The sequence below is a fragment of the Arachis ipaensis genome, chromosome B09 (genome assembly GCF_000816755.2).
Source record: "Arachis ipaensis cultivar K30076 chromosome B09, Araip1.1, whole genome shotgun sequence".
NCBI classification, from domain to species: Eukaryota; Viridiplantae; Streptophyta; class Magnoliopsida; order Fabales; family Fabaceae; genus Arachis; species Arachis ipaensis.
In genome coordinates, this window is record NC_029793.2 from 19900552 (window position 1) to 19908808 (window position 8257).

Sequence of the window (8257 nt, forward strand, 5' to 3'; positions counted from 1 at the left end):
CTCCGTCCAAGCGATATAACCGTGCCGGATTGTCCCCCATCAGCAGAGTATTCCGTTCAGGTCTTCCTCGGAGAGAATCTGGGTCGTTTTCTCTGAGATTTGGTGGGGTAGGGGGAAGGAATAATAGTTCGAATGAGGGTGATTCGAACTCCTTATATAGCCGAATCACCCCTAATTCGAACCAGCTTAGTTCGATTTATGAAGGAGCACGCCAAGGGTAATTCGAACCAGCTTGGTTCGAATTACATACATTGCACAATTGCCTATAGTTCGAACTAGGTGAGTTCGAATTACTTGTGGTAGTAGTTCGAACCACATTGGTTCGAATTACATTCAAAGCTCCTCTCCACCTAATTCGAACCACCCTGGTTCGAATTACTAAGGTTCGTAGTTCGAACCAACCTGGTTCGAATTACATTAAAATAGCTTCTGGCTTATTGCTGAAACGATTTTCAGTTTGGCGTATTTACGTTACACATTTCCAGCGTTGGCTTATTAGGGTTTTTTACCCTTGATTTATAAACGGGGTGGGAGCGGGGGTAGAGGTCCCCGCCCCGTGGAGACCCGTTTAATCCCCGTATATATGAAAAGACAAAAATGCCCTTAGTATATATAATATATGATTCATTGTTGGAAAAAGAAAACCTAGCCGTCACATACTCACTGCTCACACTCATACATGCTTTACTCTGCTTCAGCCTTCAGAGACAAAAAACTCCTCTTCTCTTCACTCCTCAGTCCTCACCGTGAAAAATCTCGTCTCGTCTCCTCCCTCGAACATCGCCGACCGCCGACTGTTGACTGCCGCGTCTCCTCTCCTCTCCTTCTCGAACATTGCCGACCGCCAACCGCTGACCGTCTCCTCTCCTCTCCTCTGACCTCTCCTTCGCGTCTCCTCTCCTCAGTGCCGCCTCCCAACTCCTAAGTGGCTCGGTCGCTCACTGCAGGTCTTGATCTCACTGTGGCGGCCATGTCGTCCTCTCCTCGTCGCTGGTCTTCGGCTCTTCACTTCTGCCCCTTTTCTACGTCAGGTAAGTCAGTCTTGTGGCTTTGAAATTTTTGTTTTTGAGTTCTATTTATGATTGATTTGGTTCTGAATTTCTGATTTAGGGTAATTAGGTTTAGAGTTTTGAATTTTCTGATTTAGGGTTGATTTGATTCTGAATTTTTTATTTAGGGTAATTAGATTTCTGATTCTGATTTCTATTTAGGGTTATTTGATTATGAGTTCTAAATTTCTGATTCTAAATTTGATTCTGAATTTTTTATTTAGGGTAATTAGGTTTCTGATTCTGATTTCTATTTAGGGTTATTTGATTCTGAGTTCTAAATTTTTTATTCTAAATTTGGTATTCTGATTTTGATTTTTTTTATTATATTTGGGGAATTGTGGTACTCTGCTAGCACCTATCTTGCACACTGCACAGAAATATAACTACTGGTACTGGTTCTTCAACTTACAACAATACAAAAATAAATAAATAAACCAAACAGTACCAAAATTTTTATTCATAAATTTAAAATAGGGATTATTTTCGACATGCAATTTTGTTAAGATTATTACTTAATAATAACTCACAAATTGTAACTCACAGATTTTATTTTATTTGATTTGGGATTAAAGTGAATTTGATTCATAAAGATGAATACTTATTTAGAAACAGTTGTGGTTGGTGCATATACCTTCGACCAAGAAAATGCAAGGAAAGAGTTATCAGTTATGGTTTGTCTTCACGAGTATCCGTTATCTATTGTGGACCACATTGGGTTTCGACGATTTTGCAATGCTTTGCAACCTCTCTTCAAGGTGATTACTCGCAACACTTTAAAGAATGACATCTTAAAGCTCTACAATGATGAGAGATCGAAGACAATGAATGTCCTTTAGCGTAATAAAAGTCGAGTTACAATTACAACTGATATGTGGACAGCAAGCAACCAAAACAAAGGTTATATGGCTATCACGGCTCATTACATTGATGATTCTTGGAAATTGCAAAGCCGTCTTGTGAGGTAATAATATTATCATTATAGGTTCTTTTGAATGTTTATATGATTGCAAAGCTGTCTTATATATAATTGCAAAGCTGTCTTGTTTATAATTGTACTAAATTATCATTACAGGTTTATATATGTGCCGGCTCCCCACACGGCTGAGGTACTTTCAGAGGTTCTTGTAGATTGTTTGATGGATTGGAATCTTGATAGGAAGGTATCCACCTTGACTGTTGATAACTGCAGTACTAATGACGTTATGATTGAGAATATTTTGACTAAAATGTCACATAGAAACTTTATCTTGGGTGATAAATTATTTCATATGCGATGTTGTGCGCATATATTAAATTTGATTGTCAAGGATGGGTTACAACTTATTTCACATGCTATTGAAAGGGTGAGGGATAGTGTTCATTATTGGACTGCAACACCTAAAAGAGAAGAAAAATTTAAGGAAACATGTGCACAAATTAAAATACCCTACACAAAAAATCTTTGTCTTGATTGTAAAACTAGGTGGAATTCAACATTTTTGATGCTTGAAGTTGCAATTATGTATAGAGATGTGTTTGAAAGATTGTCATTGCGTGAGAGTCAATATAAATCTTTGCCTAGTGAGAAGGATTGGGATATGGCGGATGGGATTTTTCAAAGATTGAGGATATTCTTTGATGTGACTGAATTGTTTTCTGGAACAACTTATCCTACATCAAATCTTTATTTTCCTAAGGTTTGTGTGATTAAGTTGGCTTTGATGGAGTGGAAAAATTGTGGAAATGAGATAATTGAAATGATGGCTACTAGTATATCAAGATTGGCTTTGGAATGAACTTGGCACCACAACTAACATAGGATTTGAGTGCTACACAATTCATAATATTGAAGGAGATGTTGACGTAAGTAAACTATTAAATTACATATAACACACTATGTTTTTATATTATTGACTTATTGAGTTATTATATGATTTTAACTTTAAATTGTTTTCTTGTCGATGTAGGATTCAAGTAAGTCGGAATCTACCATCACTACCATTACAGGATGAAAGGAAGATTGAGATGGTGGAATTATGTTTTTGTGATGTCATGTACTTTATTTGGTTGTTTATGAATATGGTAGCTTGTTTATGTAATATTTGGTTGTTTATGGATATGTTTGGATGTAATATGTTTGTTGTTATTTCTATTTAAGTCTTTAAAGACTATGGATATTATGTTTGTAATGGCAATTGAGGATTATCTTTGATTTTCTCTAATTTTTTTCATTTTTTTTCAATTTTTATTAATTTTTATAAAAATCCGCGGATATCCGCGGAGACCCAGGTCTCCGGCGGATATGGAGTCCCCGTTACCCGTCGCGGGGACGGGGCGGGGACGGGGACAGATATTGGGGGCGGGGGCAGGGGGCATATCCCCGCCCCCATGGGACCCGTTGCCATCCCTAGCAGGAGCTGTAAGAGGTGCTGAGGGCTCTACTGCTTATGGTGGTTCAGTCGTCTTCCTCTTCTTGCGGGGGGCGGGGGGCATGTCCCCGCCCCCATGGGGACCTGTTGCCATCCCTAAATATATCTATACACTTCTTACACACTTATCAAATTTTTTCTCCTCAATTACTATCAATAGAATTTGAGCTTGAGATTTTTGAGATGGAGAGAGAAAGATATACCATGAAAACTAAGACTCATTGGCTTGTTGTTGTTGTTTAGACGAAATCGAAGTCAGTCCATGCAGTAGCTACTATGCTTTTTTTTTTTTTGTCATAGTAGCTGCTATGCTTAGTTAGGTTGCTTGAATATAAACTATAATGTATAAACGACTCTCATCTTTTTTGTTTTTGTGGACATGATGACTTGCAGCTTTGCAAGAGAAAACACACCGTGTTTGATACATTTTTGGGAATAATCCACGGGAAGAGTAGCCCGAACACACAAAAAGGGAAGGTTGAGAGTAAGGGGCTCAAAATATCCCTATATTGATAACATGGGCTATTGGAACTGGGTTAAATAAAGGGGGATAAAGGGTTGGCATGAAAAGTGGGCTACATTGATGATATACTTATTACAATTTTTAAATTTATATGCATTAGAGGGATGGGTATTGTTAGCAATTCTCTGAAGAGGGGTGCTGGGGATACCTATTCATGAATTAGGTTCAGGCATAGCTAGTGTAGGCTCGTTGGGCGTCTGGGCTTATCTCTTGTATCGTGGCGGGTTTAGTCTGGTTGGCTTTACGGACCGAGCCAATCACCAAAAACTATATTACGACCGGAAAATAAAAATTGGTAAGAATATTGTTTGGTATTGGCTTATTGCAGCACATACGGATAATGCTTCTTATTTATTGCAACGTAGTATTATTATGAGGTTAAATTAAACAACAAAAATATTTATTAACCAAAAAATATTAGCTAAATTAGTTAGAATTTATTTTATGTAATATTTATTAATTGTTATAATAATTAATAAATATTAAATAAAATAAATTCAGGTTATTTTTTTTTAGTTTTTTTAATATTATCGATTAAACAATTGGATGTCAAAGCCCATAAATGAATACATTGAGAAAAACATTCAATTATTCATTAATCAGGCCAAGCATGTTTAAGATCTCCATTTTAGCTAGGAATGGAGAAAGGCCAGGCAGCCTGCCAGAGACCTGCAGTTTGGTCTGTATTTGATCTAGTTTGATCTGATCTATTATAAAATAAGCACAGATTCAGGTTGTTATAAAAGTTTTATTATGTTAATAGATCAAATCCAAGTTCACTAATTAGCCTGACCTGGCCTGTCAGGCCTGTCTGGACCTTTTAATACATAATTATATATATAAATAATTTTTTATTATTAACAAAATAATGAGATATTTTAAATTTATTATATTTAATTATAAATAATTTTGTATATTTTAAATACTTTAAAGTTTAAAAATTTTTATAAATATTAAATATAAAATTTTATATATAAATATGTTTATTAAAAAATATGTTTTTAAATAATATTTTTATTTTTGTAAAAAAAATAACAGGTCTTTTAACAGGTTTCAGGCCAAGTCAGGTTGAATAACAAGCCAAGTTTAGTACTTTGAAAAAAGCCTATAGCAGGCTACAGGCCAAGCTCAGGCCAATCAACTACATGACAGGCCAGGCCTGTTAAGAGTAAAGCCTGGTTTGGCCTGGCATGTTTCCACCTCTAATTTTAGGGCAAGCCTACATGGAAAAAGTTTTTGTATATATAGAATGAAGAAGAAGATTTAATTTTCTTTCAAAAATAAAATGATATATTTTGTGTGATAATTATTTAATCATTCATAACAAAAAATTATTTCTTTATTATTTTTTTCTTCAATTGTGAATTACAGACACATTTTAGATAGACAATTAGACACTGATCGACATTTATCCGATATGCATATTTTTCATAGTTGTCAGAATCGAATCGGTGATCGAATCGGTTAGGTTACTGGGTCACTGGGTCATCAGTTCAACTGATGGATCACTGGTCGAACCAATTAATCCGGTATAATTAAATAATTATATAAAATTTAATTATTTTTTATTATAAGTATTTTATTTTATTTTTATAAAAATAATTATCATTTTCGAATTTTAATATTTTATTAATTAGTTTATATTTATTTTATTATTATGTTATTATAGGTAAAAACTCACATACAGTTATTTTCATGTGAAGTTGATATTTAAGAACCGTTAGATGATTTGATAAGTTTGACTAAATATCATCTAACAATTTTCAACTATCAACTTCATATGAAGACAACTGCATATGAATCTTTACCTATTATTATATACTACAAGTATTTATTGAAAAAATAATATTAATAGATACCATATAATCATGAAAAGAAAAAATAAATTGTGATTAATAAATTTTTTTGTTTATCTTTTTAATTTGTATATATTTAATAAATTTATAATTAAATAAAATATAATTGATTTAAAAATGAGTGACTTTAAAATAAAATATAATTGAGTCCAATTTATCGATTTTTCGGTCAAACTGGCCGATTCGGTCCGATTTTAATAACTATGATATTTTCTCTATCTACTTGTGTCTTAATAATAAAAAAAAAATTTTCGCCAGACATACTCAGACACACTTAAATATCATCACGTGTCAATATATCCAATCTTATTTTTAATATATATTGTTGAAATAAATTTAAAAATAGTATATATTATTATTTATTAAAATAAAAATATTTTAAATATTTTATATAATTAAAAAATATTAAAAATAATTAAAAAATTAATTCATATTTTAATATTATAAAATACTAAAATATCATTATAATTTATCTAAAAATACTTTAATTTATATTTTAATATCAATAAAATATTAAAATATCATTACGGTTTATCTAAAAAATACTTTATATATATCGTATGCTTATGCTTATAAAAATTTAAAATTCGTGTATTCACATGTTCTGTATCATATTGTATTCAGTACATGTATTAATATCCATGCATCATAGCTCTGCACTATAGTAGGCATCCTCCATTTATGATTTTAAACAACATCCGAAGAGTGAAAATCGATGTTTTAATGAGGCCATTAAGTCATTTGGTTTTATTAAAGAAAATAATGAAATGTTAACTCAATGATTATCCATTTTTATGAAAGATAATATAATTTTTATTTTAAAAAAAAATAATTATTTGTACTCATAAACTTAATTTACGAACGTTGATAAAAGTACTCTCTAAAAAAGAAAACTAATGTTGTACTTATTAAAGATGGGTTTTATTCGACAAAAGTATCCAAATTCTAAATTTTTGTTGACTTTTTAATAAAATTTTTAAATTACCCTCACCCTTTTTATCTTCAACCTCTACCAACACTTTTTCTTCCCTAAATCTCTAGCTTTCACATTCCTCCATTATCACCACCTTAATCACCTTTTCTATTCTCTGCTCCTCTATTACCGCCACCACTACCGCCACAATCTTTCCATGCCGTGTGAGACGAAAACAACAATAAAGCCTCTAAGCAATCTACTTGTTCCCACACAACACTGCCACTTCCAACGGCACCCATCCCAAGCTCCATGGCAGTCCCAGCATCGCTTCAAGCCCGCACACAGATTATCTCTACCTCGACATGGTGGCAAGTTCAGATCCATCAGATTCAAGCTCCAATAGCACCACTAGAACCTTGATGGTGCCGCCTTACTAGAAATTGAGTGACTTACTGAAACTAAAACCACTGCCTCTCCTGTCTTGCCAAAATTTGTGGCCATGGCAGAGTGAAGAAGACAAGGACGAAAAGCATAAGGAGAATCAAGATGAAGAAGAGGAATAGTTCTTTTCTCCGAGAAGCTCTTCCAGTAACAGACAAGAGAGTCCTCCTTCCCTGTAGCAATTCTTGGAACCAAAGATTCAAGTTCTCGTTCATCAAAGGCTTTTTCTTTGAAGAAACTCGAATGCAGAAGCTTAACTTTAGAAACCCCATCTCATTCTCATTTTTGTTCCCCTTTCAGTCCCAAAAGTACCAAATTACTGCCACCACCCCATTAGAACTCAGTTTTTAAGTTGTAATTGTCATCTATTTTCTGTTTTTTCTCTTCTTCTCCTAAAACTATACAGGAGTTGAGAATAAAAAATGTGGTTAGGGTGGTAATGGATGGATGTGAAAGTTTGCGATTTAGGGAAGAAGAGATGGTGGTGAAGTTGAGGTTGAAGATAAAGGGTGGGGATAATTTGAAAATTTTATTAAAAAGTCAACAAAAATTTAAAGTTTGGAAATTTTATTACAACGTTAGTTTCCTTCTTTGATGGGTACTTTTGTCAGCGATTGTAAAGTTCATAGGTACAAATAGTTATTTTTCGAAAAAAAAGTTTATTTTGATTTTTTATCTTTTCTTTTGTGAGACAAAGCAACTTCTTTATCATCTTTTTTATTAACTCATGATGAAAATTGACTAGCTAACACGTTAAGGTGATGAATTGACATATTAAATGTCATACTTAAATTAGTCAGGGACTTATTTATTCGTGTTTACTCAGACTAAACGACTTAGTTTTGATGTCAAATTAGTTAAAAACTTATTTGTCTTAAAAAAAATTTCATACAATATGTTTTTAAAATTAATTTTTTATTGTTGTGATATTCATTATATTAATATTTTTTTCAATAAATACTTGAATGTATGATATAATAAATATAAAATAGTTATAAATATACTAGTTAATAAATTATTAATAAGTGAATAAAAGTATTATTTATTATAAAATTTAAACC